General features: G+C 42.1%; 1 long non-coding RNA gene across 1 annotated transcript in view; it reads left to right on the top strand.

Moving 5' to 3' along the window:
• The window catches only part of LOC122487390, a 37,162-nt gene extending 15,647 nt beyond the window's left edge, over window positions 1–21,515 (top strand). Inside the window, exons 2-7 of the long non-coding RNA XR_006298364.1 lie at window positions 3,358–3,485; window positions 3,849–4,029; window positions 4,463–4,790; window positions 10,616–10,739; window positions 14,738–17,263; window positions 21,401–21,515. This is a non-coding gene — a long non-coding RNA (uncharacterized LOC122487390). The remainder of the gene's footprint in view (window positions 1–3,357; window positions 3,486–3,848; window positions 4,030–4,462; window positions 4,791–10,615; window positions 10,740–14,737; window positions 17,264–21,400) is intronic.
• Window positions 21,516–21,771: the final 256 nt, after the last annotated feature.

The raw sequence follows: 21,771 nt of genomic DNA, 5'->3' as shown, positions 1-21,771 counted from the left end.
GGTTTTCTGACCAAGCCTGAACTGGTAACTGGCCCTGTTTTACCTATTGATTCTGTCAGATAGAAATTTTATTTCTACCGGGTCTCAATTACTACTGAGCAATTTACAAAATAAATATGATACATGGCACCATGAGGTTTACATTCTGGTGAAAGAAAAAGATGAGAAAGAAAAAGAATAAATCTATAATATACCACTGGAGAGTGGTATGTGCTATGAGAAAAATAAACAGGGTGACTTGGTGGAAGGTACAGTCCCCTACTGTAGATATAGTCAGAGATGATCATGGGCTGTTTCAAGAAGTAAGTATAAGGGAAAACACTGTACAAATAGGCATTTCATTGTTATTTTATTGACGTCATCGGATTTTAGGGCACGTACCAAACACAGTTATTAGGAAACAGATGGCACACTTAAGTGATGGTACTGAAGAGAGTTTAATGAGGGATTACAAAGCTGTGGGTAGGATTAAAAGAAATTGAAAAGGGCTAGTGATGGTCCCTCTACCACGTTTAGGCATGGAGGCCCAAGGAGAGGGAGGAGTTTTTGGAAGTTGGAATGTGTTGTTATAGTTGTAAGAGAGATGCTCAGCAGAGGCTGTGGTTTAAAAACAACAAAACAAACAAACAAACAAAACCCAGCTGGATCATGTCTCATCAGAAATACACACCCCCAAATCATTCTCTTCCTGTTTTCTAACCTCTCCCATTGCCCCATAATTAGTGGAACCCAATCAGAAGCCAAGGGGCGGGGATCCTGAAAGCTGTATGCACAGGGACCAGCCTCCCAAGGTGCAAAGCCCAGTGGAGAAGGGTGGAAATGTGTACAGAGGTCCAAAGGAAAATAGCCATTATGAGATATAAAGAGCTGGGTTGATGTTGCTGCTGCTGATGATCTGCCATTGTTGAAACATCAATTAAGGGAAATAGTCACATAAAGGATGCAGGAAATCAATACACAACTAATGTCCCACCGTAAAACTGTCCTAGGCAGGCAGGAGTTTCATGACGTAGGACCACCAAGACTGTCTGCCTTACAAAAAGATACAATAGTCTTTGTAACTCAACAACCAGCAAATGAAGTGTCATCCTATAGCAAATCCTGTTATAATGATTTCGTACTCTGCAATATTTTTAAAAAATCAAGGCGTCTTGACACTTATAACAAGAGGACACCAACTTATTTCAGTGACTGTGACATTCAAGATGACCAGCTTTTGGTAGTTTAAGCTCTGGTTTGTCCTGAATAAAACCAAAATTGCCTTTTGGCTGGTCTTGCATAAATTTGGATTTCAGGTAATAAGTGACAAGATGAATTTTCCTTTCTAATCAAGTCACTTGTCATCCTTCCATCCACCTTCCATTACTTGTGCTGTCTTTAGTGTTCAAGATCTATCTCTATTTATATACCAAATTATGGAAAACTATATAAGGGATAGAACGGAATTTTCTTTTCTGGGTGTTTTTTTGTATCCTCTCAATTTCAAAGTCATACATGTATGGCTTATTTCACTTCAGACCAACTCCACATATTAGCAAACATTTATTGAATGTCTATTCTGTTTAGACAAAAACCGCATATGCTAAAATTACCTATGAATTCTCCTTACTCACCCAATGTGTACCATACTGTATTGTGACTTTTGTGTTTACAGCCCTATAGCAGTTTACCTATATTCTCTTTACTCAATATTACTCCATGACTAACAATAAGCACTTGATTTTTTTCCCTTGAGGATATTGATATTATTATATCAAGACCTATTTGCCTGGCCACTCCAGCAGGCTTACTTACATCCACTGATTGTTTAAAATAACAAGTGTAGTGGTGACATTGCACACTAGCCTGCAAGTTGGGTTTGCCTGTGTTACGACTCCACTGTGTTCCACCAGGCACCAGGGAGACACCTGAGATGATCCTAGTGCACTTGCCAAATTCAAGGGCATCCTTGAATGTGGGAGGAAGCCTCATGGGGGAGAAGTGTAATGAAAGCACAAGGGAGAAGTCAGTGAATGTCTTAAGTAGAGCAGAGGAAGGGGTTGAATCTGAGGGCTCTTTGAAGGGCTATTGGGAGCAGAAGGCATTTGAGCAGGGACTGAAGAGAGAGGATTTCAAGGGGACTAGGATTTCAGAGGTATTCGGAGCAAGTGAAGATGTTGGAAGTTGCTACAGCAAGGATAGAGAAGCAAGCCTGCTGCAGTGGCAAGAGTAAGGCCAAAAGGGTAAACCAAATATGTATGTGAAGCCCCGCTCTGCCTCTATGTGACCTTGGGCATTTCACTCATGAGATGCCATGGCCTCATTCTTTGAACTGGGAAAATAGCACTGTCTCATAGGAGGGTTGTGAGGCTTAGATGAGCTGAGGTGTTCATTGAATACTAATACCCTTCCTCCGTACTTCACTTTTGTTCTGAAATCACCTCCAAAGAAGGCAAAAGAAGCATTTGAGTACTGATTCTCAAAATACATAGTAGCAGTTAATATGTACATTGAGTGTTTAATATATGCCAGATGCTGAGTTAAACATTCTGTAGGCATCCTCTCTCTGAGTTGTGTTCTCTCATCCTGCCCATTTTGCAGATGAGGAAGTGGGCTTCAAGAGGGGAGATAAACGCCCCAAGACTAGCAGGCGGTAGAGCATGAATTTTCAGCCAGGTGGTATGGCTCCAAGGCACATGTTCTTAAATGCTGCGCTAAAGTAGGCCCTGTTGAAGTTCACTCATTAATTCAGCACAAACTCGCTGAACATATAGTATGTGTCAGGCACTGCCACCAAAACAAAGAGACAAAGGCTTCATGAGGCTCTGGTCTGTAGAGGAAGAAGGCCAATAAACAAGTGAATTGTATAATATTTGGAAGATGGTAAGTGCCACAGAGCAAGAAAAAGCATGACCGTCGGTAGGGAGTACAGTGGGAGGTGACAGTGTTTAAACATGGTGGTCCTTCGAGGAGGGCACTTGTTGGGATGAGCACTGGGTGTTGTGTGGAAGCCAATTTGACGATACGTTATAATGAAACAAAATAAACATGGCGGTCTTAGGAAGAGCTACAGAGCAAAGGTGGCATTGAGCAAAGACATTAAGCAGGGCCCTTAAGGGTTATCTGGGGGTCAACAAATGAAAGTGCCTTGGGGTCGGAGCAAGCTGTGTTACAGAAACAACAAGGAGGTCAATGTAGAACTCTCGGGAGATCTGCTACCTGTTTTGCTCTAATGACTAATTTTTTTTTAAGCTGCAGAAAATATAAAGGCATACCAATTCAGCACAAGTTTCCCTCTGCATCTGGGAAAAAGCTATTTCCTTGCACCTAATTTCTCCTTTTCCCTCTCTACCCAAATACATGTATTTTGTCCTTGAGGAGACGCCTGGGGTTTTGAATACATGAACATGTGACCACACACCTAAGTGTGATCCTTAGCAACCACCACAAATCAAACAGGAGTGATGCCGTGTTTGGACCAGATCTGATTTCATAGAGATCATCAAGTAAGAGCATCTATCTATCTATCTATCTAGACAGACAGACAGAGAGAGAGAGAGAGAGAGAGAGAGAGTCTGGTTCTCCCATTTACCTGCTGTGTGACCTAGGCCACATTAAAGAGGAACTAGGAAAGCTCCTTCCCTTAACTCTGTCATGGGGACATTGACAACACCAACCTCTTAGGGTTTTTATGAAGCGTGAAGTAAAGCATAGAAGTCCCTAACTTAGGGCCTGCCACATAGAAAGTCCTCAATAAATATTGTCTGCTGTTTTATTATGAGTCTGATTATATGTGTAATAAGCTTAATTAAGTGCTTGCAATAAAGTAGATGCCCAATAAATGTTAACCCATCTCCCTTCTCTCTCAGTAAAATCGGGTTCCAAGTCTTCCCAAACTGGAGCAGATTATAATGATACATGGAGGGAGGTGCCCAGTGGTACCAGACAGCTCAAGAAGTTTCAGGGCTGAGTGGCAGTGAGGATGATGAGCAGTGGACGTGTTCTGGGACATAAGATGAGCACCGCCTGGTGACTGATCAGAACTGAAAAGTGAGTGCACATACCTTCTCCTCTTTCCACCCAAGAGCCAAGCGCTTCTGCACATTGCAGCAGCTGTTGCTGTAATAATGCTACCTAGTAAACAGCAATGAAACCTCAATGGCATGTAATAAAAGTTAATTTTTGCTTGTTGACTGTACTCAGCCGTCAGGTAGCCCTGCTGGACTGGGCCAGGCGGGGAGAACCTGAGCTAGACTTCCTCATGCGTATGCAGGCAGGGCCTTCTGGGGCCTGGCCAGTCAGGGCTGGCTGGGTGTTGACGGGAACGATGACATGCTAGGGCCCCCATCTCCTCATCCCGCAGACTAGACTTGTTTGCCAGGTGCAGTAGGGTTCCCAAGAGAGAAAACAGAAGCACACGGGCCCCTCGAGGCCTCAGCACGGAGCTGGCACACTGTCTCTTCTATCACTTTCTATTTGCCAGAGTTGGTTGTTGACAAGCACTGGCCACGCAATGGGCATGAAGACAAGGGAGAGGAGGTATGAAGAACTAAGGACAACTCCGCATTCAATTTGCCACATGCATTAACTTATGTAAGTCAGTGCCTGCATGGAGGAGAAAGGGTGTCCACACTCCAGTCCCCTATTACGCATATCTGGGTCATCTGTTGCAAATTTCCGGAAGATTGACTGTTGACGGTAAGAGTTACTTACGTCCTTTCTAAGGATTGAAAAATTAAGTTTCCAGCTACTTGAATGCAGCGTCCCTGTCTCACCTCCACCATCATCTCCGAGAACCCCACCCTGCAGAGGTAAACTTAAAAAGTTGTATGTAGGTGACATTGTTGTAAATTGATCCTGTTTCCTCAGAGACCTGTTTTTTGTGTTCTCGTCACTGCTGATTGATCATGGCAAGATCTGTGAGTCTCTGCTATCTTGTAACTCTCAGCTCCCAGATCTCGCCGGTCCAAGCCTCTCTGACAAGCTGATTTATAATGATTTGTAAATAAACACTTCCATTTATTGGAGGTGTTTATTTGTAAAGCAACTCAGTGTCACGTCCTTGCTGAAGTCATTTGTCTGCCTTGGAAAGGAAGATTTAAAAAAAAAATGGAGACATCCTTGGGTATACTCGTAGGTAGAATCAGGATTGAGAGTCTGAGCAGTGTTTCCACTGAGATTTCACCTAGAATCACAAGTGTCATTCTTAAACCTACAGACTACACTCAGTGATTAAGTGACTGACTGAACAGTCCCTCAAGTGAGTGCAGAAACTACCCTCCAAGTAGACCAGCAAGCTTACTCCTTATAAACTATAATTTTAGGGCTTATGGAAAATACATCCATCCATCTGCTCAGTGATCGCACAAATTTACAGCACACAAAGGCTCTGATTACATAAGGCTTAAATTGCAAATATCTTTGTTGGGTCTACCACAGGAACTTGCATTCATAGTAATGATACACTATGATGAGATAGGAAAATGATAGATAGACTGATACTTATTTACTTATTTGTTTATTCATCAGCTATACTCTGAGTATGTACTGTGCGATCAGGTTTTTTTTCCCCTCTTTGTTTTTTCTTTTGTAAATTCTTCCTTTCTTCCTTGTTGCCTTTCTTTCTTTCTTCTTTCCTTTTCATTTTTTTTTTCTTTTCATTCCAAAGTGTCATTATGATGTTAGGTCCAAAGCTCAATACAGAACTCTCCTCAGAAAAGACAAAGCAAAGGTGGCCTCCTGTGAGCGCCTTAGGTCTAAGGTTCTAAAGGGCTTTTATTCTGATGCTTTGACATCATGGAACTTTGCTCACTCAGAAGAGATTGTCCCTCCCAAAGTTAGCTAATTCCTTCAGAAAGCAAACAACTTCTTCAAGAGTGTGCCTTTCATATGCAAACCAACCAATGCAGAGTCCATATTCCACACTCACCTCCTTTGTCTAGCTTATACTCTAGCCCAATATCCACTAGCCCTAATCACCCCAGAGCTAGAAGCTGGAGGACTACGTCAGCCTCTTTGCTGCAGAATCCACTGAAATTACTCTAATTGGCCAATCCTAAAGCTGTTTACGTGCCTCACAAGTTCCTTCCTGCAGAAACCACAATGGGGGCTCTTGCCATGTTTCCCCCTGGCTCCCTCTACTTCCTGACTAATGCTGCTGTTTCCCCATGTAGCCCTTCATGGAGTGATGTGCTTCCTACTTCTAGGTAACTGTGAGTACCACAAATTCTTCCTTCATGACCATCATTTCCATGGTTGCATGTATTACCATATTTGATTAAAACAAATCCCAGATGTCTTTTTGAAACACCTAAACACTTGGAATCAAATGATTGGTGAGAAATGTTCTCTTGTCCATTTCCCAGACCTCTTTCCCAGGCCCACCAGTGAATGAGGTCTGACCACTACTATACAAAAAAAAGTGAATCCAAAGGATACCTACCAGGGACAAGAAAAGTAGCCAAGCATTTTCCCCAAGAATACATGCAGATGGCCAACAGATGCATGAAAAGATGTTCCATGTCATTAATCATTAGGGAATGCAAATCAAAACCACCATGAGAGATCACCTCACACCTGTTAGAATGGCTAAACTTGAAAAGATAAGAAACAACAAATGTTGGTGAGGATGTGGAGAAAAAGGAACCCTGATGCACTGTTGGTGGGAAGGTAAACTGCGGCAGCCATGGAAAACTGTATGGAGGTTGCTCAAAAAATTTAAAATAGAAATATCACATGATCCAGTAGTTTCACTATTGGATATTTACCAAGAGAAAAAGAAAACAGTAACTCAAAAAGGTATATGCACCTCTATGTTTATTGCAGCATTATTTACAACAGCCAATGTGTGGAAACAGCCCAAGTGTCCATCATTAAACAAATGGCTAAGGGAGATGTGGGGTAAATATACAATGGAATATTATGCAGCCATAATGAAGGATAAGATTGTGCCATTTGAGACAGCATGGATGGACCTAGAGAATATTAGGCTTAGTGAAATAAGTCAGACTGAGAAAAACAAATACCTTATGATTTCATTCATAAATAAAAAAAAATGAATAAACAAACAAAAAGCAGAATCAGAACTGCGAATACCAAGATCCGACTGATGGTTCCCGGTGGGGGGGAGGGGGGCGGGCGGTGGCAGGCTGGACAAAATGGGTGAAGGGAAGAGGGAGATACAGGCCTCCAGTTAGAGAATGAGTGAGACACAGGAATAAAAGGCACAGCATAAGGAATACAGTCAATGATACTGTAATAACGAGGGAACAGGGCAGATGGCAGCTATACTTGTGGTGAACGCATATAATGCCTAAACTTGTCAAATCACTAAGTTGTACACCTGTTAAAAAGAGAGAGAGAGAGAGAGAGAGAGACAGAGACAGAGAGAGAGAGAAACAGAGAGAGAGAGAGAGAAAGTGAGACATCCTTAGTGCCTAGCCCCTGAGCTGCCGAAGCTTCCTGACACAGGAGAGAAAGAGAGAGCCCACGCCACCATGTCAGACGTGAAGCAGACATGAGCTGAGTGTCAGTTCACATTCTCTCTCCAGTAAAATGCTCAGAGACAGAAAGTTGAACAAGACAGGTCCCTGTCCTGGAAAGGGTCACCTGCTGGTGTGGGGGGAGATAACTGCTGTAAACATGTAAACAGCTGTTAGTGAAGCTTTGGGGACAGGTGGAATTTGCACAAGGTGTTGAAGGATATGTAGAAGTTTACTAGAAGGTGGTCAGGTTGGGGATCTTAAGTAGAGGAATGTTATTTTCTTTGCAAAAATAAAAAGGGTGAGAAAGGGTATGTAGAGTTTGTCTTCAGAATCTCGACAGTGTTTCTGTGGTTTTGCATTTCTCCTTAGTTGGTATTTTCTCCATTAGCCACTTTACCTAGTCAGCAAATCCCAGGAGCAGAATCATGGAGTTGCAGCTTGTCACTCTCAGGAGAGAAATCATCCCAGGGGATTGTGAGTTTGTAGGCACAGACCCGGGGCCTCCCTCCTCTTTAGAGCCCAGTCTTTGTCTCCAGAGGCTGGGGGTGGGGGTAGGCAAAGTAGGGGGAGAAGACAGGGTGGTTTGCATGTGTCTGGCCCTTTAGGAGCCCCTTGAAATAATACCAAAGAGAGAGAAATGAGCTGGTGAGTTGAATTTTTAGCAGCAGATTTACACTCTATCAATACTGCACTTTATTCCTCAGCAAACTATTATGTACCCAACTCAAAGCATTGGGAAATGAGGGTGAAGCCAGGGGGTGGCACTCCCAAGGGGCCATCCATTAAGCACAGGGATCATATTTTTCCAGTGACCCAGACCTTTGACATTCACTGAGGCCCACCAGTTCCCAGACTCCAAAGGTTTGCAAAATGTAGCCTTCTAAAAAAACGTAAGGCACACCATTACTTTCAAATTGCTCTGCTTTGTCCAGACCCAAACTGTATTCATTTCCAAAGGAAATGACTCTTGAGAATCTGAAGAGCCTCAATTATTGTAAATCACTCTGCAAGACAAGCACAAAATTAATCAGGGCTCCTGTGTTTGGCGTCAGTCAGGCATGCAGCAGAGAATGCCATAAATAAAAACACCAAGTTCGACTGTTGCCCAAAACCTCAGGGAAGTCTGTTTTCAATAGGGTAAAATAAAGCCATACCGCATACTCACCACACTCTACTGTGTGAGGGGACAAACCAGAAAATGTCTCAAATATGTAAATAAATAAAGCCCTGATTAGCAAGAAGTAGCTCCTTTACTACTAACCCACCAGCAGAGATACTGATTTTCTTAAAATGTTAAAATAATGTATCTTTATTTCCCACTATTGGCTCAGCAGTGTTTCCAGCTAGACAATATTCAGGGTTTAAGGCCTTTTCATAGCCATGACTGCCATAGGGGTCCTTTGATCCTTTTGCAATTTGCTAGCCATTGTTTCCTCGTTTGATGTTGGGGAATCTGAGGTTGTTCTAAGTGAGGAAATCTCAGAGATCTCCTTTGCAGAGGAGAAACACACACACACACACACACACACACACACACACACACACGATAAATCATCATCCTGAGCCTTTACCAAGTATCCAAGTATCCATACCCCGATAAAAGCGTTACATGGCAGCTCTTGAATTGTCACACTGAGAGAAGGACTTTTTGTTGCCCCCATTTTATACATGAGAAACCTAGAGAGGCTAAATGAGCTGTTCAAGATGACGTGGTCGTAAGGGGAGGAGCAGGGACTCAGGCCAGGTTCCACTGGCCTGCAGACCTCTCTCCTATGGCCTAACTCCAGCAGGTGGAAGGACTGGGTTACAATGAGTGGTGAGGCAGGATGAGGACCTAGCCTTCTTCCCAACACCCTTTAGTTTCCCTTTTTCATAAGGTTGCCTAATAGGGCCACAGGACAAGAACGTAAGTCCTTTACTTTGAGTTCACCCCAGACTATGAGCTTCTTGGAGAAGACACTACATTCCTTCCAGTTGTATGCCCAATGCCTACTATAGTCAGGCCTTAGGTTATTGATCAATTAGTTTTTGTTGAATGACAGAATAAGGGAATTCAACCAAAAGTTATGTTCTCTTTGGCAGTTTTCAAATTTCAGGGGAACAACACATTGCTGCCAATTTCTAGAGATAAAAGTTGCAGATACACTTTGGTTTCCAGAAACATCTATGTATTCACCTAAAAAGCATAGTCATTCCAAACTGTCATCACTGGTCCACCCACCCTAACATGTACATTAGACATCAAGTGGGCAAAGGAGCTCAGGGTAATTATAGGGCTGTCCTGACAAGATGCTTGAATGTAGATGAGATTCACCTCCATTAGTGACACCTTCCTGGCCCTTGTCTCAGACACAATTCACTTGAGAGAAAGAGGGGAGAGCTATAGCCAAAAATACTAAAATGGCAAAATGTATTCGAAGATGTTTCTTATCTCCCAAGGAAAACTACATGTAAAAAATACTTAGATGTTGGGGTGCATGGGTGGCTCAGTCAGTTGAGCTCCTGACTCTTGATTTTGGCTCAGGTCACGGTTGTGAGATTGAGCCCCATATCAGGCTCTGTGCTAAGCCTGGAGCCTGCTTAAGATTCTTTCTCTCTCCCTCTGCCCCTTCCTCACTTATGCTCTCTCTTTCTCAAAACAAAAAACAAAAACAAAAACAAAAAAAAATAAAAACTTAGATGCAAAATTGTTCAACAGATAGCTTTCAAAAAATTCTCTGTAATTTCACATACTGTCCATTTTGTTTTTTTTGAAATCCTAGTCACCCAATCCTCAAACATATGTTTTATCAGTCTAGTTAGGTATCATTTCCCTTACTTGGATTTGTAAATATACTTATATAGTAGGGCTATTTTTGGAAAAAGGTGATCGGAGTGGGGGAGTTAAGAACAGGACAACTGAAATCAGACTGTTGAGGTTCAAATCTCTGCCCTGCCTCCTACCAACTGAGGGACCTAGGCAAATTATTTCATCTTTTGTGCCTCATTTTCCTTAATTGTAGTTGAGGCAATAATAAGAGTACCAAAGCACCCAGTCCTGTAGGGATGCTTTAAGGATTAAATGAAATGGAGAGTTTATAGCTCGAATACATAAGAAAGGTTAAATATCATTACTGATTTTCTGTTATTATCAATTTACCTTATTTCTTTAGATCTCATTTGGAATAGTGTGAGTTGAGAGCGGTCTACCACTCAAAAGTTCACTTTGATAATAAAGCTGTCACCTTATTTGCCAGTTGATGTCTTAAAGTTGCAAGTTCCATTTCCACAGCCCAGGTAAGATGCTATCACCCCATGCTCCACGTACACGCACCTGACTTGTTTGGGATTAAACTGAAGACAGCAAGCAAAAATTACTTTCCCTACATATAGAAATGACAAAAGTGACCAATTATGATAGCCTACTGGAACGTTATATAATTTCTAATCTTCACCACCTTAAAAAGCAGACATTAGTATACTATTTTGTAAATGTAAACCTTGAAGCTCCAAGAGGTTCAGTAATCTATACGGCTACAAAGTGACTGGGATGGGTTTTGAATCCTGTGAGTTCTGACCAAAGCCTACATTATATTGTATATACATTTTTTTCCTTAGACAGAGGTTCTTAGCCCTGACAACACATTAGAATCAACTGGGAAGCCTTTAAAACTAACACCCAGGACCCATTCAGAACATCTCAATCACAGCCTCAGGGGGTGGAGGGAAAACTCAAGCACCTGCAATTTACAAAGATTTCCAGGTGGTTCTATGTGCAGTTGGGACTGAGGAGCATTTATCTAAACTCTGCTAATTTCAGAAATGTGGAAAATAAAGATTAACTTAAAGGAGCAGCTTTTGAATTATTTATTTCATTAATTAGCTTAAATGAAAGGCTTATTTTGCATCATTTACTCAATGAATTCATTTCCCTTCAGACCCTTTAGGATTCCCTAAAGAATCCTGCATTGCTTTCTTTGTTTCTAGATGAGCTATACAATCGTTTCTGGTGATTTTTCATTCAAAAAGTATTTTTGAAAGCCCCCTTTGTGTTTCACTGTCAGTTATGAGAGACAAAGAAAAATGAGCCAAGGACTTTGTGATCATTATTGCCACAAATTCCTAGGGAACATTCTGTTGATAGTGAACATTGTAAAAGCCTTTGGATATATAGTAGCAAACAATGAACATGTAATTCCTGTCCTCCTGGAACTTACAGTCTAGAACAGAGACAGGAGCTCGACATGTAAATCAGTAAATAAACGTATAATTACAACTTATGGTTAATGTTACAAAGAAAACAAACTGACAAGGTCCCTTTTAGATTGAGTAGTCAAGGATAGTTTCTAGGAAACAGCTTCAAAATCATGAGGCTCTTAGACAGTTGTCTGGTGTATTCGTAATAGCTAATGAGTACACCCAGGATACACTTTTGATGTCTGACTTCTTTCTCTCGTATAATAATTTTAAGATGCATCCATATTGCCAAGCATATTAATAGTTCATTTCTTATTATCACTAAGTAGAACTTGAGTGTATGAATATACCCTTGGTGTTTTTTATGCACATGAGATTTTAGGTATCACTGAGTTAGACTGTTAGTTCCTTAAGGACAGGGCAATGACTAATACATTTATTGTCCTTTCCAAAACTTGACTGATAATATTGGAGTTAGCAGGTATTCAATACACATTAGCTGATTGGATGAATTTTTATGCTCACAGATAATACCCATTGTTCTCTTTCCAACGTCCTTACCCACGATATACATAGACTCTTTTTTTTTCAACTTAAGTAGATATGAATTTCAGCTAGTAAAAGACAGGAGCAATTGAATATTTCCACAGAAGGCAAATGATTCATTTGGGGTGAAGGCAAGGAATCCCATCAGCAGATTATACCTGTTAATCAAGACTCTTTAAAATCAAGTGTGTCTAACACAAGAAGCTGTTGCCCCATTTCTGTTTTTTTTTCTTAATTTTTTTAATGTTTATTTTTGAGAGAGAAAGAGCATGAGCGGGGGAGGGGCAGAGAGAGAGAGAGAGAGAGAGAGAGAGAGAGAGAGACAGACGGACAGAATATGAAGCAGGCTCCAGGCTCTGAGCTGCCAGCACAGAGCCTGATGCGGGGCTTGAATCCACAAATCATGAGATCATGACCTGAGCTGAAGTTGGATGCTTAACCAACTGAGCCACCCAGACACTCCTATTGCCCCATTTCTAAACGTGCCCATGGTTGGTTCTTACACTTTAACAGTAATGTTAATTACACAAAATTCAGATGCATAGAGAGTTGAGGCCACTACTATAAGACCTTAGGAAAACCTGGCTTACCGTTATTTATGTCTGCCTCCATTGTAGCCCGAGTCACGGCATCAAGAATCTAGTAGGTGCTTAATAAATGCTTCTGCAATTGAACTGAATGTAGACAAATTGCTTCAATAGCAAATATGAACATTTAAAATGTGCTTATCCGTAATGATTAGCTTGGGAAATGCTAAAAGAACCCTTTACCCAGCCTGCAATTTTTTTTCCAGCCTGCATTTTAATGCAGGGCACATTTCTCAGCTGAGATTGATGTTCTCCTTAATATCTCCCATGAAAGCAGACTAACATTTAAAACAGTTAGTATGCCAGAAGTGGTCTCAGAAATGTCAGTGTGGTGTGTGATTACAAGCTGGTCTAAAGGAAGAAAACAAGCTCCCTTTAATAAACTGAGCTTTACTCAGGCTGCAGAAACCTATTAAGATGAAGGGAAACTGACCTGACCAAACTGAAAGGCTCAGGCATATTATTACCTATTAAAAGTCATTCATTAATTATGGGAAAAAGCCATCAAGAGGAATTCCATTTTGATAAAAGGGAGTTAAAAGATGTTGCACGTTGAGGCTCTGGAGTCAGAATGAAGTCTGCCATGTCCTAGCTGAGACCTGGGGCAATGCACCTAACCTCTCTGACCTTTGATTTCCTGACTTCTAAAAAAGATGCTAATATTCACCACCTCACTGGACTGTGCTCTGATTGGATTGTAGAATGCATTGTATGATGCCTTGCTAGGCTACTTGTGGACAGAGGTCCAGCTTGTCAGCATCATTGGAGAGCCTGTTAGAAATGCAGAATCTTGGGAATGCAAGCTGGTGCAGCCACTCTGGAAAACAGTCTGGAGGTTCCTCAAAAAACTAAAAATAGAACTATCCTACGACCCAGCAATTGCACTACTAGGCATTTATCCAGAGGATACAGGTGTGTTGTTTCGAAGGGACACATGCACCCCAGTGTTTATAGCAGCACTTTCAACAATAGCCAAAGTATGGAAAGAGCCCAAATGTCCATTGATGGATGAAGAATGGACAAAGAAGATGTGGTATATATATACAATGGAGTATTACTCGGCAATCAAAAAGAATGAAATCTTGCCATTTGCAACTATGTGGATGGAACTGAAGGGTATTATGCTAAGTGAAATCAGTCAGAGAAAGACAAAAATCATATGAATTCACTAATATGAGGACTTTAAGAGACAAAACAGATGAACATGAGGGAAGGGAAACAAAAATAATATAAAAACAGGGAGGGGACAAAACAGAAGAGACTCGTAAATGTGGAGAACAAACTGAGGGTTACGGGAGGGATTGTGGGGGGGGGGGATGGGCTAAATGGGTAAGGGGCACTAAGGAATCTACTCCTGAAATCATTGTTGCACTACATGCTAACTAACTTGGATGTAAATTTAAAAAATAAAAAAATTAAATAAAAAAAAGAGTGTATTGTAACCCCCCCCCAAAAATAAGAAAATAAATTCTTTGAAATGCAGAATCTTAAGCCCCACCCCCAACCTACTGAATCAGAAACTACCTTTTAGCAAGATCCCCATGTGACCTGCACCCCATCACTGTTTGAAACGTGGATCTTAAGCATATTACACATGCTAGGCATACAGTAAATGCTCGATAAATATCCACTGCTATTATTCTGTGGAAAATTTTAGACATATGAATAATACTGAGTTTCATCCTCTCCCACATGATGGGTGCACTTCTTTACCATACTGTGCATGACTTTCGTCTTCTGAAAATTCCTTCATCATTGCAACGATCAACAGTGTTTTCCTATACAGTATTCAGTGTGAACTCTGACTTCCTTAGGTTTGATGATCAGTTATAAGACTAGAATTGAAGGGCAGACATTTATCACTGGGCCAGAACTCATTGTGGACTGTAAACTCACAGCTTCATCCAAGCTGGCAGGCTGACATTAAAACGAAATTATTAATCGACTTTTTTTCCCTCCCCACAGCCATAAACAAATATATCGGTTTTAAATGGATTCTTCACACTCTGGCAGCTTGATCACCACTTTCCATACCCACAATTGATAGAAAAAGATGAAAGATAAGGGAACAAAGGGTGAAAATGTAACAGGTGATCATTTCTAGTTTCCTTGAGCATATTTTAACAGAGCTTGGAGACAGTATGCATTGGGCTGGGGATAACAGCGCTTTCTTCGTGGATTTTTTTCTGCTTTGCATCAGAACCTGTGTGTGCTGTCTGAAAACCTCTAAGGGAAGTAAGCAGTTCAGCCTGTGGCTTTGAGAATTCTCCATCTCCCCTGAGTAGGAGCTGGGAGTGTAGCAAAGGCAATATATTCCTTAGGACTTTCAAATGGAAAGTACCAATTTCCAATGCTCGGAAATTCTTCAGAGCAGCATGCTGGCCCCAAAGCAAATGGACTGAAGGTGGTGTCAGGCTGTAAAAAGTTAATTTACTAGAGTCTCTTCTAAGAACAGCCAAGTCATTTCGAATTCTAATGCAACATACCTGCCCTTCTTCCACAATCGTAGCTGAACTGACACAGAAGCAATGGGAAACATTTACAATAGGAGCTTTAAAAAAAGGCAGTTTGTCCTGTTTGTATGCTGACCTGAGTTGTTATCCCTCTCTGCCTTCATTGAAAATGCCTTCTGGTCTCCTAAGAATTGCACCAGCCTGCTGCCTGGAGATCAGGACTCCCTGCACATCCCTGAACATTGTTTGCACGCTGTCATATTGAGAAAGTACAATTTGTATTCGGCAGCTGCTCCCTATACACACACACACACACACACACACACACACACACACACACACATGCACACCCACACACTCCCTTCTTGGGTCCATTTGCCCCACCTTTAACAGGGCCCTCAAGTTGTCCCCAGCCCTTCTTATACCAGAGATGATGAATCTAATAGAATAATTAACATTGCCGTGTCTGTGTGTGATAACACCTCTATTTTTAAAAATGTATTAGAAATGTTGAAGGCATATACAACAGGCACAAAGAATAGGGGCTTTTCTATGAAACATATTCCAAAGGCTTCCTGTCTCATGGAGAACAAAACGCTGGCTTCCCAGCCTTTCGTGAGACACTTCCCCCACCTGCCAACCATTCTCCCCCTTCTCACTGCCCCCTCCCGCTCCTCTTGTTTCCCCGTGTTCACTCCCAGAGCATTAGCACTTAGAGCTTTCTCTGCCTTCGACACTCTTCTCCTAAATATCTATTTGACTCCCTTCCCTGAGTTCTTCAGGTCTCTGCTAATCAGAGAAGCCTTTCCTCACAAGCCCTGCATGAAGGAGCCATCTCTGGCCCACCCCAATCTCTACCTTTCATAATCCCATTAACCTGCTTTGTTTTCCTCCATAACACTGACCACATAAAGCATATATTTAGTTGTATATTAACTTATTACCCGGTTGCCATAACTAAAATGTTAGTTCCGTGAAGTCAAGGATTTTGTCTGTTTGGGTATTGTCGTTTTTTTTGTTCTTTGTTTTTTTTTTTTTCCTGCAGAACCTAGAAAAAAAAACCTGAGACAAGGCAGGGCTCAACAAATAACTAACGAATGATTGATCTCAGCTTTATCAGCGCGCACGTTCCAGCTTAAGAAAGTTATAAATAATATGACATAAACATAATAAAAATTATGTACGTATGTATGTTGAGTTGACCCACGTATCCTTCCTGGTTTCAGCCCCCTTTCTCTCTCCTAGGAGTAATCACTATCTTGAATGCGGGGCTTATCATTTTCATGCATTTCTTTATCTTACATATGTATGTGTTTTTAGGCAATACATAGCATTGGGTAGCTGTACACTGTACTGTGGCATGGCATTCCATAGCACAGCATGGCATAGTGTAGTATTATAGTGTAGTAAAGTATGATATAATTTAGTACAGTGACACTTAAACAACATGGGTTTGAACTGTTTGAACTGCTCAGGTCCACTTATACTTGGATTTTTTTTCTGCAAAAAGCTTTATTGTTTCCATTTGGTCCACAGCTAGAGAGAGCGCTCCAGGATGGTTAAAAAGCTGCCTAGTGGCTACAGGAAGACACTCAGGCAGCAGCCCCGACACCAGGGTCATGCCAGAGGGGACCCTCCAGGGCTGCCAAGCTCCTGAGGCTCTTACTCATGCTTGAAGGTGAGCCTTTCGAAGAGCTACTTGCCCAACCCAGCCTGCAGAGGTGAGTCAGGTGGTTGCCATCTCCTTGATGAGTTTCACTTCCTCATCCAGAAAGCACTTCTCCCGGAAGCTACAGAACCCGGGGCATGCAGCTCCCAAAGCGCCTGTTTCAGGTTCTCTAGGATCATGGCAACTTTCTTGGTCTCAAGGTTTTACCCCACTCATCTTGAAACAGCTTCTGCAAGTCCTCGAAGAGGGCACTGGTTTCTTCAAAAGATGCCGGGTGCCCTTAAGGTTCTCCTCAGCCAACTCTTCGAATGAGTGTCCCATGCCCTCCAGAGCCACGTCCTCGAGGTGAAAAGAGAAGCCCAGAGAAAGGTAAGTGTAGGAGGCCTACAGGTTGACCAAGTGGTTGGCCACAGCTTCCACCTCTGGAATAATTCTGAGAAATCTGGAAGCTCCTGGTTGATGAGCAGTAAGGAGTTAAGCTCAGAAGATGGTGCTGGCTGGTCTCGAAGTCAGGGGATGGCTAAGAAAAAGGAAAAGAGGTTGGAGGGTGGTGGGAGGCACCCCTGAGGCACCTCAGGGAAGGGACATCCCTGAGTCTGTTCTGTGCATACACTTTGAAGCAAGAGACAGATCCAGAGATCACTGGGCACATTGCCTATAGGTGGAGTTTTTACGGTGCAGTACTGTAAATGTATTTTCTCTTCCCTATGATTTTCTTAATACATTTTCTTTTCCCTAGTTTACCTTAGTGTAACAATACGGTATGTAATATATAGAACATACAAAATACGGAACCTCATGGACTGTTATTAGGTAGGCATTTATTTGATCAACAGTAGTAGGCTATTAGTAGTGAAGTTTTGGGGAAGTCAGAAATGTTAAGTGGATTCTCATTTGGGTAGTGGCGGTCAGTGACCCAATCCCTGTGTTGTTCAAGGGGCAACTGTATGATCATATAGAAAAGAACAGTATTTCTCAAACTTTGCTTCATATCAGAATTACCAGAGCAGCTTTAAAAAATCCTGATGGCCAGATCCCACATGGGTTTCATCTGAAAATCCCTACAGGTGAGCCCCTTGCATTGTTTGTTTAAAGTTCCCAGGTACTTTCAATTGCAGCCAGGCTGTAGGACCAGGGGCATTGCCCTCAATAAAGTGCTGTGGTCGGGAGTCAGGCTGCCAGGATTGGAACACGGCCTCCAAATCTCTCCAGAGTTTCTACAGTTCCTGGACACCACAGTTAGTCACTCGAGGGAGGAGGAGCATACCGCATCCCTTCTTAAAGATACTGACCAGAATCAAATGCCGTTCCTTCAACTAACCTCTCTGACACCATTTTCCTGAGATATTTAACTCTCAGTTATTTTAATAGGGCCTTCCACCTAAGTCATGGGAAATCTCCAAAAACACAATGAATTCCTTGCTTCAGAACACTCATTATGTGTCTGAATTTGTATAACTTTATTTTTTTTTTAATTTTGTATTTCTGACAGAGCACGAGTGGGGGAGGGGCAGAGAGAGAGGGAGACACAGAATCCGAAGCAGGCTCCAGGCTCGGAGCTGTCAGCACAGAGCCCAACGTGGGGCTCGAACTCACAAACCGTGAGTTCATGGCCTGAGCTAAGGTCGGACGCTTTACCGACTGAGCCACCCAGGCACCCCTGTATAACTTTATTGAAGTACAACATATATCAGGAAGAGTGCTCTCATCATAATTGTACAGCTAGATGACTGTTCACAAACTGAACACACCCACATGACAAGGACCCTGATCAAGAAACCCACCAGGGTCTACTCTCTAAAGGGTCACTACTCACCTGACATCTAACAGTGGATTAGTGTGGCCTATTTGGCCTTCACATGCATAAAATTATATATACTCTTTGATCCGGTTCTTTCATTTGACATATTACAAAACACATTACTTCTTAATCTCTTTTAGATTTAAAAAGAGAGTTATAAAAGGGAAAACCATGCAGAAAAGTAACCAAAAGACACTAATTATAAATAATATATTTGATTCACTACCTAGAAAAATCAGAGAATCAGTGAAAAGTGTTCTATAATTTATTTTTTAGAAGACAGTTACCCATTTTTCTTCAAAGAATAAAGAAACTTTTAGATTACCTATCTTACCAACTCATTCGTAGACCTGTCAGTGTGCTTTTGCATAATGTATATTACTTAGAAAACAATGTAAAGATAGATCATTTTTAAAGGCTTTGCTAGAAAGGCAAACGGGACCCACTCTTTGTGTCCTATTAACAGATTATAATGATCCATAATCCAAAATTCATTTTTATTTCATCTGGGGTCATATGCTTTAAGAGATAAATGTGAACTCATGGTGATCAGTTTTTTTTATTATATGAAATTTATTGTCAAATTAGTTTCCATACAACACCCAGTGCTCATCCCAAAAGATGCCCTCTTCAATGCCCATCACCTCACACCCCCCATCATGGTGATCATTTTAAGCTAGTAACAATCTCATTCTGAAAATACCTCTTGATTGATTTATTTAACGAAATTTTCAGTGCTACAAATAGAATGTTGAGCAAAAAGAAACTTGGTTCCTGCCCTGATGGATCTTTAAGTCTGGTGAATGTCAGGTGTTAATCAAAGAGCCCTGCAAGTCAACTGAAACGTGACATTCAGAGCTGAAGGAGGCAGGCACAGCCCTATGAAGATGTATCAAAAGGGGGAACTGACAAGACTGTGAGAGTCACAGACCGTTTCCCCACAGATGTGATAGTGGGGCTGATGTTAAAAACACAGTAACAGAGGGAGTCTGGGTGGCTCAGTCGGTTAAGTGGCTGACTTCAGCTCAGGTCATGATCTCATGGTTTGTGAGTATGAGCCTGGCATCCGGCTCTCTGTTGTCAGCACAGAACCCACTTCAGATCCTCTGTCTCCCTTTCTTTCTGCCCCTCCCCTGCTTGCTCACTCTCTCTCTCTCTCTCTCTCTCTCTCTCTCTCTCTCTCTCTTTCTCTCACAAAAATAAACATTGAAAAAAAAGAACACATACACAAACACGCACACACAATAACAGAGACTCCTAGGTGGCTCAGTGGATTAAGCGTCTGACTCGATCTCAGCTCTGGTCTTGATCTCAGGGTCTCGAATTCAGGGTCATGAGTTCAAGCTCTGCACTGGGTGTGAAGCCTACTTAAAAAAAAGCACAGTAACAAAAGAATGATGCTAGAATGTAAAACACCCTTGAAATTTTACAAACTGCATCCACAGAAACTGAGTGCAACACTTCGAGGCCGTTTGCCCAGAATACTCTCCATCATTCCTGCTAGTAGCCATACACACACACACACACACACACACACACACACACACACACACTGCTGTTTAGCTCTTATGCAACCTCAGATGTCAGATGAAATTTCTTTCTTTAGGAGGAAGTCCCTGGATGTTCTTCATGCACCTAAAGTAGGTCAAGGTCCCCAGTTTTATACTTTCACATTACTCACCAAATCTTTCTAGTATTTATGATAGATTTCCTCCCCCTTTTTTTGTAACAAAAATAACACAAGATGATCCATAACATACTCATCACATGATGCCTTGGACCTCATGAATATGCAATAGACAGTAGCTCCCTAGTGTATTTAATGTGTATCAACTCTGCAAAAACCCTCTAACCTCTATGAGGCAGGAGCCACATGTCACGTTTTCCCCAGTAACCCCAACACTTGACGTGGTACTTGGCACTAGGAGGCCAGAACAGCACTGCACAGTGTTCAGCAGGAAGGCACTGCACTTGAGACCACCAGGGTTTGAATTCAGTGCCAGAAGGATGACCTTGGGCAGTTAAATTCTTTTGCCTGCATGTCCCTTCAGGAACTAGGCCCTGTCCTAAAACTTACCTCATAGGGTTGTGAGTATTTATCAATTGAAGGAACAGTGCCTGGCTCATAGTAAGGGATCCGTGCATTAACTACTAGTATTATTAGGTAAACTACCACCTTTCCACTCCGCCTCTTTTTTTTTTTAATTTTTTTTTGTTTTTTCAACGTTTATTTATTTTTGGGACAGAGAGAGACAAAGCATGAACGGGGGAGGGGCAGAGAGAGAGGGAGACACAGAATCGGAAACAGGCTCCAGGCTCCGAGCCATCAGCCCAGAGCCTGACGCGGGGCTCGAACTCATGGTCCGTGAGATCGTGACCTGGCTGAAGTCGGCCGCTCAACCGACTGCGCCACCCAGGTGCCCCTCCACTCCGCCTCTTTAATGCTACACTAACAGAGTGATAGAATCTGAGAAAAGGAGAACTGAATCCTACAACCCAGTTCACACAGGGCCACTTCATGCATCTTGGGTCCTCCTTAGTTGAGTTAAGTGAACTTGAGCAGAACTGGTTTGGAAAAGACCTATATTGAGAGCCCCATTGAAAGAACTTACATTTTTAAATACTCCACTCGTCTTTCCCTCTTCCCAATTTACCAACTGGGTTTCTTTCCAATGTATATATGACTTCATGCCCTTTAATTTCAGAGGAATTCCAGTATTTTATACCTGAAAGGGAGCTGAGACATCACCATCTCCAGCATTAGTGACTTTTATAAGAAGAAACGGAGACCAGACACAAAAAGTGAGTGGAACAAGGTCACACAGATGGGGCGCCTGGGTGGCGCAGTCGGTTAAGCGTCCGACTTCAGCCAGGTCATGATCTCGCGGTCCGTGAGTTCGAGCCCCGCGTCAGGCTCTGGGCTGATGGCTCGGAGCCTGGAGCCTGTTTCCGATTCTGTGTCTCCCTCTCTCTCTGCCCCTCCCCGTTCATGCTCTGTCTCTCTCTGTCCCCCCAAAAAAAATATATATATTATTTCAATGTATAATCAATGTAATGTTTATTAATGAGATATTTA

The sequence above is a fragment of the Prionailurus bengalensis genome, chromosome A2 (genome assembly GCF_016509475.1).
Source record: "Prionailurus bengalensis isolate Pbe53 chromosome A2, Fcat_Pben_1.1_paternal_pri, whole genome shotgun sequence".
Taxonomy (NCBI): Eukaryota; Metazoa; Chordata; class Mammalia; order Carnivora; family Felidae; genus Prionailurus; species Prionailurus bengalensis.
The sequence above is the reverse complement of the archived record's forward strand: the minus strand, read 5'-3'. Positions and strand labels throughout refer to the sequence as shown.